Source organism: Rhamphochromis longiceps, linkage group LG8 (genome assembly GCF_057381845.1).
Source record: "Rhamphochromis longiceps isolate RC_006_pf linkage group LG8, R_longiceps_female_GT1.1, whole genome shotgun sequence".
Lineage (NCBI taxonomy): Eukaryota > Metazoa > Chordata > Actinopteri > Cichliformes > Cichlidae > Rhamphochromis > Rhamphochromis longiceps.
In genome coordinates this window covers 6,087,217-6,102,523 of record NC_140564.1, presented here as the reverse complement: position 1 = coordinate 6,102,523, position 15,307 = coordinate 6,087,217, and positions in this window count along the sequence as shown.

Here is a 15,307-nt window from a genome sequence, read left to right as displayed (position 1 = left end):
TAAAAACTGCATTTGTGTTTACTTGTGTCATCTCTGTCTAATATTTCAATTTGTTTGTTGATCTTAAACATTTAAGTGTGACAAACATAACCAGTAAAGGGCCAAACACTTTTTCACACCACTGCATGTGTGAATATTATTGAGGTACAAGATAAAAATCTCCCTTTTCTGCCCATTCTGCGACCCACTCCATTAAAATGAGCCTCCCACTCCTCCAAAAGAGAAAATTTCCATTTGTTCTGCTCTCTGCACACCGATAACATACAGAATGTTAATACTAACAAAATCTTGAAATCTGCACTGATAAAGGAGAAAAAGTGAGCGAGAGAGAAAGATAAACTAATCATCTGACTGTAATTAATATTATTTATTAATGAAGAAATCTATATAAAAATATAAATGTATGTTTTAGATCACAGGAGATATGATTTTACAAAGGATACAGAACTGTACAGTCCACATAAAGAAACCAGTGCTTTCACTTTGACTGTCTATAAAGGATTTAATTACCACTGTCCCCTCTGTTAATTGCCATCTTAAACCATTGTGGGGATCTGTGTGTACCAGTGATCCCAACAACTATGTTGTCAGGGCTGTTTACCTCTGGTTGGGTCTCCCAAGACAAACCGGTGAGGGGCAGACAAGGAGTGATTCAGAAAATTCCTGTGAGGAAAATCTAGACAAGATACCGGCTCACCCTGTCCCCCACCTGGAGCACGGCCTGGGGAGGAGGTTTGAGGGACAGTGCCTGGTCGGGCTCAGCCCGGAGAAGCAGCACCGGCCTGTGGGCCAGCTGCAGGAGGCAGCATAGGGGCTGGAATGGGCCGGTCTTATTTTTGAGAAAAAGAGCATCCCTGACAAATCTTACGGCTGTATATCTTTAATGAGGGGCTGGTGAATATGAGGATATTTAAGTTCTAGCCTCACTCCTATTTTTAAATGCTACATAAAATATAAAAGGTAAAAGAAATTCCTTTTTTTAACTAAAAAATAAACGGATAATAAACAGTTTAAATAAATAGAGTGGTAAGTAACTCAATGAAAAGTATAAATTAAAATAAAATATAAAGAAACAATATATAAATTATATTAGTTACATGTGATGAGCCGTGTGCCTGACATGAGAATACGTTTTTCATTCATACCTAAAGCCATTTAAATAATTGCAGATGTGATATAAGAAACAAAAAGTCTGTTTATAGTTTTAGGATATTTCCTTTTCAAAGCTCTGGGGCAGATAGGATTTCTCACATATGAGGATCCCATTTTTTTAAGTGATGGCTTTACAATTTTGAAATGAATGCACTGGTTCCCATTTGTCATCCACCGCATGTGTGGAGGATCACCAGGGAGCAGCCAAAGATCAGCAGGTCAGACTTTATCGGCTTCCACTCATTAAAGCGATCCCCTGCCTCACTCATTAGACCAAGCTGGGCTCCACCATTGACATTTGACTTCTGGTCCATCATCAGAAAACATTAATGATAATGTTTTGTAACAGCAATAAAGCGTTTAAAAAAAGTCATTAGACAGCTATGGAGACAGCGCTAATGTGTGTCTGTTGTAAGCATGTATGAATGTAGGTACGGGCATCTGCATCTATATCGTGTGTGTGTGTGTGTGTGTGTGTGTGTGTGTGTGTGTGTGTGTGTGTGTGTGTGTGTGTGTGTGTGTGTGTGTGTGTGTGTGAGACAGAGAGAGAGTTAGGGAGAGAGAGAGAGACAAAGCAAGAGCTCATTTGCTTGTTGTGCTTATGTTATTGGAAACACCTCATATTCAGTTCAATTCAATTTCACTTATACAGCTTCAAATCAAACAGACGCCTCAAGTTGCTTTTTATTGTGAGGTTTACAGAGAAAACCCCAACAACCATATGACCCACTATGACCAAGCACTTTGGTGATAGTGGGAAGATACAAGAGGGGCATCTGCCCCGACCAGTTGGGAGTGAGACGAGGGATGTGGAAGAGCGCCAGAGAGAAATAATAACTCATAATTAAACACAGAGAGTGAAGAAGAAACAATCGGGGGGGGTTTAGGGTAACCTGATCAGGTGCTAACTATGTGTAAAAGAAAAGATTTAAACCTAATCTTAGAAGTGGAGATGGTGCATCCAAGCTGGGACCTGGTTCCAAAGAAGAGGAGCCTGAAAACTGAACCCTCTGCCTCCCATTCTAGGAACCACAAGCAAATCAGCAGTCTGAGAGCATGTGAGGTCTTTAAGATAAGATGGGGCCTGACTATTAATGACTTTCATATGATTAGAAGAATTTCAAATTCATTTCTGGATTTAAGGGAAGCAAAAACAGGAGAAATCTGCTCTCTCTTTCTAGTCCCTGTCAGGACTCTTGCTGCAGCATTTTGGATCAGCTGAAGGCTTTTCAGTGAGTTTTTTGGACATCCTGATAATAATGAATTACAGTCGTCCAGCCTGGAAGTAATAAATGCATGAACTAGTTTTTCAGCGTCACTCTGAGACAGGATATTTCTAACTTTAGAGATGTTGCACAAATGGAAGAAAGCAGTCTGACATATTTGTTTAATATGTGCGTTGAAGGACATGTCCTGGTCAAAAATGACTCCAAGGTTCCTCACCGCGTTACTGGAGGCCAAGGTAATGCCATCCAGAGTAAGAATCTGCTTAGATACCATATTTCTAAGCTTTTCAGGGCCGAGTACAATAACCTCAGTTTGATCTGAATAAGGAGCAGAAAGTTAGCAGCCATCCAGGTCTTTATGTCTGTGTGTTATCTGGCTTCATGGACAGATAGAGCTGGGTGTCATCTGCATAGCAGTGTAAATGTATGCTATGTCTTCTAATGATACTGCCTAAGGGAAGCATGTATAATGTAAACAGAATTGGTCCTAGCACTGAACCCTGTGGAACTCCATAATTAACCTCAGTGTGTGAAGAGGACTCTCCATTTACATGCACAAACTGGAGTCTATTAGATAGATATGATACAAACCACTGCAGCGCAGTACCTGTAATACCTACAGCATGTTCTAATCGCTCTAATAGGATATTATGGTCGACAGTATCGAATGCTGCACTGAGGTCTAGCAGGACAAGCACAGAGATGAGTCCACTGTCAGAGGCCATAAGAAGATCATTTGTAACCTTCACTAAAGCTGTTTCTGTGCTGTGCTGAGCTCTGAAACCTGACTGAAACTCTTCAAATAAACCTCTGCAGATGATCTGTTAGCTGTTTGACAACTACTCTTTCAAGGATGTTTGATATAAAGGAAGGTTGGAGATTGGCCTATAATTAGCTAAGACTGCTGGGTCTAGAGATGCTTTTTGAGTAAAGGTTTAACTACAGCCAGCTTGAAGGCCTGTGGTACATAGCCGATTATTAGACGCTAATCATATTTAAGATTTAAGGTTGAAGCATTGATTAATGGTAGGACCACTTGGAGCAGTTTTGTAGGAATGGGGTCTAAAATGTTGATGGTTTAGAGGAAGTAATTACTGAAGTTAACTCAGAAAGATTAGTTGAAGAGAGTCTAAATAAATATCACTGTATTAAAAGTAGCTGTACATATTATTGATATGTACAGCTACTTTTATGGGGTGGCTGTGGCTCAGGTGGTAGAGCCGATCAGCTATTGATCAGGAGGTTGGTGGTTCGATCCCAGGCTTCCCCAGTCTGCATGTCAAGTGTCCTTGGGCAAGATACTAACCCCTAGTTGCCCTCCGATGCGTTTATCGGAGTGTGACTGTAGATTAAGTTTGCACTTGCATTTAGAAGTGCTTGTGTGAATGAGGCGTGTTGTATACAGCACTTTGAGTACTCTGGGAGAGTAGAAAGGCGCTATATAAGAATCAGTCCCTTCACCTGTAAGATGGTTAGGAATATTTTTTTCTCTAATGGTTAAAATTTTATTTGTGAAGAAATTCACTCAGTTATTACTAGTTAAGATTAAATGAATGCTTTGCTCAACAGAGCGCTGGCTTTTTATCAGCCTGGCTACAGTGCTGAAGCGAAACCTCGGGTTTTTCTTATTTTCTTTTTAAAAAATAGAGCTGCAAACTATTTCTCTAGGCTAAATGATGATCTTTAAACAGAAACATTAACAAGTGGAGCCTGCAGATAGTCTCCTCGAGGTAAAGCAAATACGTCTGGCACTACAAAGCATTCAGAATTCTGCTGGACAGGACAGGCTTAAAGAAAAAAATAGGGACACACCATTTCCTCTTCACCTTACGATTATCTGCTTTAAGGCACCCATTTGAAATTTATACCAAGAAGTCAAGTACTTGCGATTTGAGGCGTTTTCAGCTACAGTATCCAGAGTCGTATGCAGTGAAGATGTACAATTATTAACAAGATATTCAACCTCTGTGGGAGTTCAGGTAGCTGCTCTGTATCGGCACAGGGCAGTGAAGAAGATAACAGTGGAGGAATTATATCCATAAACTTAGTTACAGCACTTTCACATCTACTGTGAAGAAAAGTATTTCCCAATTCTGTGTAATCGATTACTGCAAACTGAAATGTTATTTAGAAAATGATCAAACAAAGAGGGTTTACAGTCAGTCAGTGATCAGTCTGTAGTTAGTAAACGCTCCATCGCCAAGCGTGCGATACAAGGGACAAAGACACTAATAGACTTTTAATAGAAGCTTATGTTACAAGACTTACAAAGCAACACGTAGCCATTTCGCTGGTGGATAAATCACAATGATTAAGAAAAACCAACTGATAAAATAATCAAAATAAAGAATAAAAACAATAAAACATTTTGGGGGTTTTGAATCGATGCTGTTCTCGACTATACTCTGAATTTTCCTAATTTTTCCCAATTCTCCCCACACTTTACTTTCTTTGTGGTGAAAACACAGACAGCGAAGTAGACAGAAAGAAAACAGCAAATACATTAAGCAAATGGCATCATTAAAGCCAGTTAATCTTCACCTGTTGACTTCGTACTCGTGGAGCGCTCCATTCGTCTTCCAGGACCTCCCGAGAGCCGGTCAGGTGTCAGACAGGCAAACAAATGACTTCAACTAATCGCTATTTAATTTACTACCTGTAGTCACATAGAGACATAAGGGCTAGATCGAGTCCAGCTAACCATCGGGGTGTTTGTGTGTTGATTTGTGTACATTCTAAACAAGGTGGAACTTTCTCCATTAGTCAGTGCGAGCATTAATCATAGTATCAGGTTTCTCAGCAATAGCTTGTTGTCTGTTGAAATTATTTACCACTATAGTAGCCTTACTTAATGTTGGACATCAGCTTTATGTCTTCACTTGTCTTCTGCGTTGCTGCTGTTGCTGCTGTTGTTTGGAAACTAATGACTACTGGCAACGCAAGGGTTCAATCAAAATCAGGTTTTTAAAGACCCCCGCACATCATACGGGTCAATATCTGCCAGTTCATTAACATTAATGCGAAAAACCAGTGCGTGCTGCATTTAATGACATCCACTGGCTTCAGACTGATACATGAAGCTAATTTGTGGTCTTTTGTTCTGTTCCAAAGTAAATTATCCATCACAATCAGCAGCATTAGGGTCATTACTACAATAAAGGCAATATTACTCATTGCTCAGATAAAGTAATTTGTTATTCTACTCGTATTACTTTCACATTACCCTGTAACGTAAACTGAAATGCTGGATTGCATAATTATCAGTTAATAATATAAACTTGTAGCTACAGTCCCACAAGACCAGCTCATAGGCATGTTGTAATGAGGGCACACATGCAATCTATGTAACTGCAAAGTGATCATCACAGTGATTCTACTGTAAAAATATGTAGGCACAGAAATGAAGGTTACCGGCCCGACTGCTCATCACTGTCACAGCCAAACTGACCAAACTGCAGCACTAAAATAGGCAGTTTCATAGCTGTTGTTACAAATTCAAAGAAAATACTACAATGTAAAACTCAGGCAATGCGTGAGATTGGAAACTATCAAAATAAACAGAAAGCAACGCACAACACTGAGACCCAGACAGTGAACTTGACACTAGGACTGATTGAAGAACACGTCTGATGATGTGACCCGACTGATCTGTACGAACACAGACGCACACATCGACTGTACGTGTAGATCCTCGTCCAGTGAACTCGAATCATAAAATTTTACAGCCCTGATAATGGCAGACTGGCATTCAGGCATTATTAAACGTGTATCTCCATCATTCGATGACTTCAATGTTTTTATGAAAACTGATCATCTTCATTAACTTTTACTTTCACAATTTCATGCTGTGTTAAAATGTAAGATTTGCTTTTTAATTTGAAATATGACATCCTGTTCCTGTGTGTGTGTGTGTGTGTGTGTGTGTGTGTGTGTGTGTGTGTGTGTGTGTGTGTGTGTGTGTGTGTGTGTGTGTGTGTGTGTGTGTGTGTGTGTGTGTTCATGTAGGAGGGTGTCAAAAAGATGAATGACCCCGCTGTCATGCAAGAGTCCTGTCATTAGCAAACAAAGCAGAGAATTAAGTGTGTGTTTGTTTTACCTTTACTGCGTTGCTCCTTCAGTAATTCATGCATTTCCTTACAGTTCATTGTGACCAGGAGATGTCATTTAATATGCACAATATTTCGTTGGCTTTCTTTCTTCTGCGTAAAACTTGAAACAGTTTGTCTCAGAGTTAAAAAATTGGTTCATACAGTTTTTCATACTAGACTAGTACAGACATCTCCACTCTTACGATTAGACGAAAGCTTTCCTTCCTGATACATTTAGGACTGGATCAGGTGACTGGATCAGGTGACTGTCTCGTGCCAGACTGTGAGGAAACACTGAGCATCCCTGTTTCACTCCCCGACTTCAGCTATACATTTGTGGTCAACTTTAAAAGCGCTGATCAAAGGCATCAATATTGTGCTCATTTTGTACTTAAAACCCTTTAAAGTTAAAGGAAACAAGTTAAAACTAATATATTCAAATTAATATTTAATTTCGTTGTTTTTTTTTGTCAGAAGGTTCAATAAAAATACAAATAAAAACCAGGGCTGAATGAATATTGTTTTTAAAGTCATCTTTAATGAGTTAGAAAAAGATGTTTTGGATTTTCTTTCATCCACACAGGTTCAGAACCAGAGATGGGCAGTAACGCGTTACTTGTATCTGATTACTTTTTTAAGTAATCAGTAAAGTAACTGGATTACTTTTGGGGGGAAGTAATCAGTAATTAGTTACTGATTACTTTTTTCAAGTAACTTGACCAACACTGCTCAGATCTGTACATTTACAGAAACCTCGCCACTAGTTTGGTCATATGTCTCCTAGCAAGTTACAGCTCAGCCACAAGCTTCTGGCATAATTGTTGGTGGATATTTGGTCAATCTGCTGAATTGGTTCATTTAAACTGGTTGGTTTTTAAGAAGGAATTTTCCATAAGGGTGAGGACAGACCTGCTTTATCAAGTCCCAAACCAGCTTTGATATGTAGCATTGTTCTGCTAATCTCCAGGTTTTAAAGTTGAAGAATTTTTAGGTACTTTTCCTTCTTCATTATTACAACAACCCTTTGTGCAGTCTCAGCCTCGGCGCATGGCGCTACCACCACCACGCTTGACAGTTTTCTTAGGTTTCAAAGCCTCACCTTTACTCCTTCAAATACACCTCCTGTTCAGTCTTTGTCTCATCTAACCATAAAACACTGGGCTTGTTCATGCACACAGTTGCAGTAAGATTTCGATTTTAGTCACAAAATATTCACTTCACTGTGGAGACTGAACATCACAACCCTTCCTCTCATCTCAGGGTAACACTTTGGGTCTTTTCCTGAGTTTGGCAAAGTATTGACACATCTGAATATGTTGTACTAACACAGAATTGTTGGAACTGATGATCAGACGTTGGCCTTATCAAGTTAAACAGCAGTGCAGAACATGGTACAGTGTAGATATGAATGACTCCAGCTGAGTGAGTCGAATCAGGAATGAGAGCTGGCAGACACCAAAAGGCTGTCATGTCACACCACACAGTCAAAGCTTCCACACACCAAGATCATGATTCGAACTATTCATAGAGGCATGATAGATAGTATCTACGCGTCCACCCTTTTCCAGACAATTTTCACTGTTTGGTTCTGTAGAACAAACCATGCACTACCACAGATACATTACACTTAACATTTATGAGTAATTCTTCTATTATACAACACAGTCAGTGTTTAAAGAAGGGATGTAAGATGTTTACTTTGTTTACATCAACAGCAGTCTTTGAGCGCTGGTAACCTGAGACTGAATCAAAGAAAAACATGATCCACCAGGTCCCAGGCCAAATGGGCCAATCAGCCAATTAAGTCTACTTATTAGCTATGTTAATGGACTTGTTGAGCAGAGTGAGTCACAGCAATAACATACTGATTGGATTAGACTCATTTGCAGGGAGGCGAAAAGAGGGGGAGGCTAGATTTGAATCAATGCTTGGAGCAAACTGAGGATCACAATTACCACCTCGCATTTTTATTATGTTGCAAATAGTTAATAATAATGTTTAGTCTTTAAACAAAAGCTTCAAACGGTCAGACCTGCTGAGAGCTGACGTTTTTTATGATCGTAACATGATAACAAATGTCTCTTAAGACTATTTCAAAGCCTCATCGGCCTTTCCAAGATAAACTACAAAATAAAGTCTTTTTTAATCCAACCAAACCTTGAGCACAATGTGGTTAAATGTCACCAGAATTATGCTAATAGTTCTTACTTTTAAAATGCACTTAGCAATGATGTTAGCATTTCAAAGTCCAAAGACAATTATTTGAAAGAGAGACAGAAACAAAGTCTGCCCCAAACCTGAAAACAAGCTTCTTAGTGTTTGCTTATAACTCAGACCTCCACCGTTTTCCTGCCAGTACTCCTTCACAGGATGTGCTGGGAACATTGTGAGTACTGGGAGTCTCAGACAAGTTATCTGACATTAGCCGTTTAATGCAGGGCTGTACGCCTTGACCAAGCTACGGTGTCATAAGCTGCACAGTTGACCAACACTGATTGGTGAATAACAGAAATGAGTTATTCCACCCTATTAATGATTACCTTTATCAAAATGATGATACAGGAGACTGTTAATGTAAAATGTGAAATTTGCATCTCATAAGATACGTCTACTGGGTCATGGATGCAGGTCGTGTTGTCGTCTGAGACCTTTTATTTAATAAAGACAACACGCTCTGTTTGAATATGTTAGCAGGGACAATTGAACGTTAAGGTCAAAGGTTAACTCTGATCTTCTTTGACCCCCAGAACTAAACCTCCAACCCTTGTTTGTCAAAAGCGGCCTAGACTGCTGCCCGAACCATATGTCAGAGCTTCTCACTGTCAGGCCCCCAGTATTGACCATCCATCAACATTACAACATGGCTGCTTTTTTTCCAATTTCCATCTTCGGGGAGGCCGGGCGGTTCAGCATAAATCAATTAGTCTCAGTTGATAAAATGACAAATCAAATTCACAGGCCTCATTGTGCAGTTAAATGATATGAATGAGAGAAATAAAGATAATATTATGAACTCTGATTGTGTGCCAATTTCTGGCATAAATCATATTTGTGAACAAAGCTGAGAGACAGGGAGAGACCACGATGACAAGCTGACAGAGGGTGGTGGAAGGGCTGTTTCTATGCAAAGAAAATAATCCATCCCAATTCTACGGTTCATCTTTATCAGGATGAATGTTCAGAAATATTAATATAAAGATATTATTCTACTAAACTAAATAATATGACATTTGTCATGAAAACTGGGACTTATTTCTGTCTGTAAATGTGGCTTCATTTACATTCCCCTCACAATCTGCTTTAGAAAAAGGCTCCAAGAACAAATGCAGCCTAAAACTGCCGCATGTGTGGAAACGGGCCGGATCAAAATCTATGAACAAATTTCAGCTCAGCTTACAATTACAGAAAACCATCCACATTTTACCAACAGCAAAAAAGTATCTTACAGAAACGCGTTAACATGAGGGGATAATTTGCACAGAGGTGAAAGCGTTCTGTGCGCTCAGTGTTTGTCTGTTTTAATCTGAACTTGAGAAAATATGGAAACGTTAAATTATCACTTTCAGTGCCGATGTGGGATCACAGCCACAGGGTTACATTAATCTCTTATCTGATTTGAACCAGCTGAGCCAGCCTTGACAAACCCAGCCTCAGTTCTCAAAAACAAAGCCAATATAATTATGTCAAGCAAGTGTCTAACAGGACGAAATGATGACACTTTGTGAGATGACAACCTGTAAAACCACTTTTCTGGCCATTATGAAGCACGATAGTGATGGACAGAAAAAACATATTGACATGCACAAGCATATTTTTAGCATCTTTGCTGCAACTGTTGCATTTGAAGTACTGGAACTGCTAAAACTTACTGATCTACCAGAATCAGCTTTATTGAAAGTAAACAGGCTTTCAATAAATACTTAATAATAAATTAAGATAAAAAATAAATAAATTCAATACTTTGGACCAGTGCTATGTCTAGGTTTAAAAAGTCTAACAATGGCCTTTTAAAATAAAGATAACACACTTAGTATGAGTAATAGTTTTATTTTGATAGGACTCTGGATGCTTCCTTCACCTACTCATTTAGTGTGATATACAGTATTTGGCTCATTTTTTCGGTTTCAGGGCAGATTTTGTGTTCTTTAAGATTTATTTGTTTTGTTCTTTGCTCACATGTCTGTCATGTGCTGCGTTAAAGCACCGTTTTGCACGAATAAAGCCTTGTTTAGCTTGTAAGCTAAGTATAGATGTGAAAACATGCATATGCATTCTCCACCCCCAGTTTACCTTTAATTCACTGCTTCGTATTACTGGAGGCCTACACCAAACTAAATGTCAATTTCAAGACACAGAAATGTGTGGATGCTCCTGTGCAACCACACAAACAACTGCACACGCGCACGCACACACACGTAAAGTTGTGGGTGGGAAAGGAAATCCCCTCTGCGTATTTGTTAGCTTCAGCTATGAGTGTGTGTCTGACATTAAGGCCATCGGTTCAGCAGCGTCTGGTCCAAGCTCGGGATTTTCCTTTCTGTTCACCAACATTACCGGACTTATCATTTATTAACATGTCATTTGGTGAAATAAGCAAATATAGAATTATACTGACAACTGAAGAGCCAATTAAAATAAGCTGTGCTTTAAGTGTAATCCTACTAAAAGAATTCCTCTACATTACATACTGTATATATAGTATCTGTAGCATCTACCAGAAGCTCTAAACTAATAAAGAAGAACCTGGAGGCCTTTTCAGCAGAACACCGACCTGAGCTGACCTGATTGAAATGTTACGTTTATCTCATATGAGCTTTATGAAACTGAGGCAGGCCTTCAAATGAAGTGAGCGAAGTTGAAAATGAATGTGAAAATGATTCGTTAACTTCTAACGTTTAATCGTGGGCCTCCAGAATGTTTTCATGGGGGTGGACGTATACGGCCTGCTAAAAATATTGGGTGGCACAGAAAACCAGAATTTCCAGTTTCATTATGCTGTTGTATACACACATGGGTGAATGTGGGTTACTTAAAAATATGGCAAATTACCAGGCATATAGTTCTTTTCTTATTCTCTAATTTCAGATTATATCACTGAACACATGACAAACAAATAAGAGTTTGAAATCCATAATAACTGATTGATTGATTGATTGATTGATTGATTGATTGCCAGAGTCCCAACCATCACTTTAATGATTCTCAGCAGAACCAGCTCTCCCAGAATGGGACAGTCTTGGGGGCTGGCAAATTTTGGTCACCCGTCTTGGTGTCGCCCCTGATCTTGTGTGTGTGTGTGTGTGTGTGTGTGTGTGTGTGTGTGTGTGTGTGTGTGTGTGTGTGTGTGTGTGTGTGTGTGTGTGTGTGTGTCCCTGTATATAGGGCTGCCCCGTGCATAAATAAAGACAACAAAACAGATCTGGGGTCACTTATGCTGTATTGATCCTCCATCAATAAAGTCCTGACACACAGGAACATTTAGACCAACTCGTGTTACTTGTGATCCATTAGTTTCCTCACATTGATTCTGTCCTGACGTTAAAATGCTTTTCCTTTCTTCTCTGCCTCAGACTCTCTCGTTTACCAGGAGAGAAACCTTCACAGCTACACTTTTTATTTTTACATACATACTGCTTATGTATGTTCTATATATTTCATTGTGTTCATTTAGACGTTATTTTAATGCATTTTCACGCCTCATGTGCCGCATTTATTGTCATCGTCTTGTTGTTAAAAGGTGCTATAAAAATGAAAATGTCTCTTCATGAAGAAGATGAACTTCATATTTTAATGATTTGCCATTAATTATTTAATGAGCTAACGAGCAGACATATTTTTACATTTATCTTAAAAACACAAAAGTAAACAGAGTGCATAAAAGGACACGTCTGTGAACTGCTGACTGCCCTTCTTTATAGTCAGGGCCAACCAGGTGACCTGCACACTCTTCCTTAGTTATGTTGCAGTAGGCATGGGCTCCACTGACCTCTTTTTACTCTACATGTATTTAAACCACTGCTGGATTGAATCATTAGTTATTCATTTTAAACTCTGGCTTTCTTCCACGTGTTTCTTTTGTCATGTTCCCCTTCACTGTGTTCAAGAGCGTGGTTCAGCTGGAGGCTTCCTCGGGTTAAAGGGAGTTTTTCCATCCTAATGTTACCAAGTGCTTATGGGGGGGTTAATCTGATAAATGCAAACATATAATATAAAATTCTGATTTGGCACTATATAAATGTTTTTCAATTGAACTGAATTGGAAGTTTCCTGTTAAAATACAGAACATCTACAAATAAAACAAATATTACCAAAAAAAATCTGAGTGCGTCTCAGTACCTGTACTATATAGTACTAAATAGTACTATATAGTACTATATAGTACTATATAGTACTATATAGTACTAAATAGTACTAAATAGTACTATATAGTACTATTTAGCACTAAATAGTACTATATAACAATAAATAGTACTAAATAGTACTATATAGTACTATATAGTACTATGTAGTACTATGTAGTACTAATACTATATAGTATGTGTTAGAGTGCTTCCAGCACTGCTGCTGTTTTAGATTGCTCTCAGTCCTGTTCTGACCACTTTTGTGAGGACAGGGTGCATATTTGTTGTTGTGTTACATATTTGATACACAATTACTGTCTTTTCGTTTTCCTAATACTTATAATGATGTTGTCTATGTTACCTGTTTATTAATGTTTACTCCTTTATTTTTGGCTTAGTAGTTGGCACTTTGCGTTAGCTCTGGGATGAAATGGTGACCTGAACATGGAGTACCCCCCCCCCATCAGGGGCAGCAGGCTCCAGCAGCTCCTGAAACGGTGTGATAGGTGCTAGAGTTGCAACTTGAAAGCAGCAATTTGAATGTAATTGTTAGTAAGTGGAAAAATGTTGCAGGAAGTCAAACATGGCAAGCATTGTGTTGGTGTGAAAGAAAAGAAAAGAAAAGAAAGAAAACTAATTTATAAAATGTCTGGCTCAAAAAAATGTACACGGCAGCAGCCAAAGGCTGATGTTGAAGCTTCATGATGCAGAGTCTCAAACAAATGACTGTCACGGTGACTACTTCCACCATGATAGTTATGCTGTGTGCTGGTGACATTGCAGATTGAAAGTCAACATGGTCTCCTGGCCATAGCTTGAAATCAACTGATATCTGTTCTATATGTATGAATATTAGAAGCAGGCCATTTACAGGAAGTGGGGTCAGTCTGGCTACACATCCAATCATGTCGCTGATCAGGTCTCCTTTTTAAGTCAGGTATGGGCTCAACACCAGCAGTCGTGGGAGGATTATCTGAAACAATGTCTGTGTTCAATATCTGAGTCATAGACAACTCTATCTCCTCCACACATGTAGCAGCTTCATGTTGACCTGTGAACATGGACCATCTGACTCATGTCATATTTAATGCAAATAAACAGTGATATGAGTGAGTTAATGGAGCTTATCAGCGACGCACAACCACAGGGACAAAAGAGCCAGAGTACAAAATTGCAGTATGAACATGTGAACTGCAAACAGCCCTCTTCTGCAGACACACACACACACACAGACACACACACACACACACACACACACACACACACACACACACACACACACACACACAGAGAGAGAATGGGGAGCATAATGGTGCATTGGAAGGATTTTTATGTATTATGACCTAATGCATCACACATAAAGAGGCTCTCCACTTTTGGTCACGCTTACCCTCTTTTCTTTCCTCTTCACACCTTTTTTTCTCCTCTTTCATGTCATAATTTTTCCTCATTTCCACTCCTCTCCATTTCTTGTACATTTTCAGTTCTCCCATTTCCTGTCCTCCTCAACACTTCCCCCTTCTGCTTTGTTTTCACTCCTATTTTGCTGTTCCTCCTCTTTTTGTCTTCTTTTCTAACTGGCCCTTTGTCCTGTTTACCTGTGTTCAGCCACCGTTCATCTCTTTTTCTTACTCATGTTTTATTCATCTCTCTTTCATTCATCCTGTTTTCATTTTTGCTTCCTTTCCTCTTCTAATTTCCTGCTTAGTCTTTCAGCTTCATCATAGCTGCCCCGTTCCTCTTTGTTTCTGACATCTATGATTCTTGTCCTGTCGTCTTTGCTTTCTTTCTCTTTGTTTTCAGTTAGAAGTGACTACTTCCACTCCCGTTTTTCTTCAGATTTCATGTTTTCACATTTTTACATTTGTCACCCTTTTTGACGAAATAACTCAAAACATGTTTTACATTTCAGATTCTTTAAAATATCCACCCTTATCTTTGATTACTGAAATGGTTTTCCAAAAGTCTTGGAGTTCCCAGAGATGCTGAGCACCTGTTGGTCCTTTTGCCTTCACTCTGCGCTCCATCTCATCCCAAACAGTCACAGTGACCTAAACCCAATGGTTTAGGTCACTGTGACTGTGGAGGCCAGGCTGTCTGGTGCAGCACTCCATCACTGTCCTTCTTGGTCAAACAGCCCTCACACAGCCTGGAGGTGTGTTTGGGCTCATTGTGCTGTTGGAAAATAAATGATGGTCCAACTAAACACAAACTGGATGAGGTGGCATGTCGCTGCAGGATGCTGTGGCAGCCATGAAAAACTGAAAGCTTGTCTTCCTTCTTCCAATATTGTCCTGTTGCTTTTCTCCTTTCATCATCGACTTGGTTTTTTGGTGCCTGTTTCTTTCCTTTTGTTTCCCATTTGTTCATTTTCCCAGCCTTTATTCTCTGTCGTCAGCTCATTTATAGTCCTACTTTCTCGTGCATTTCATCCTCTTTTTAGTTTACTTTTATTTATCCTTTGTTTGTTTGTCACTCGGCTAACTGCCACCTTGCTGTG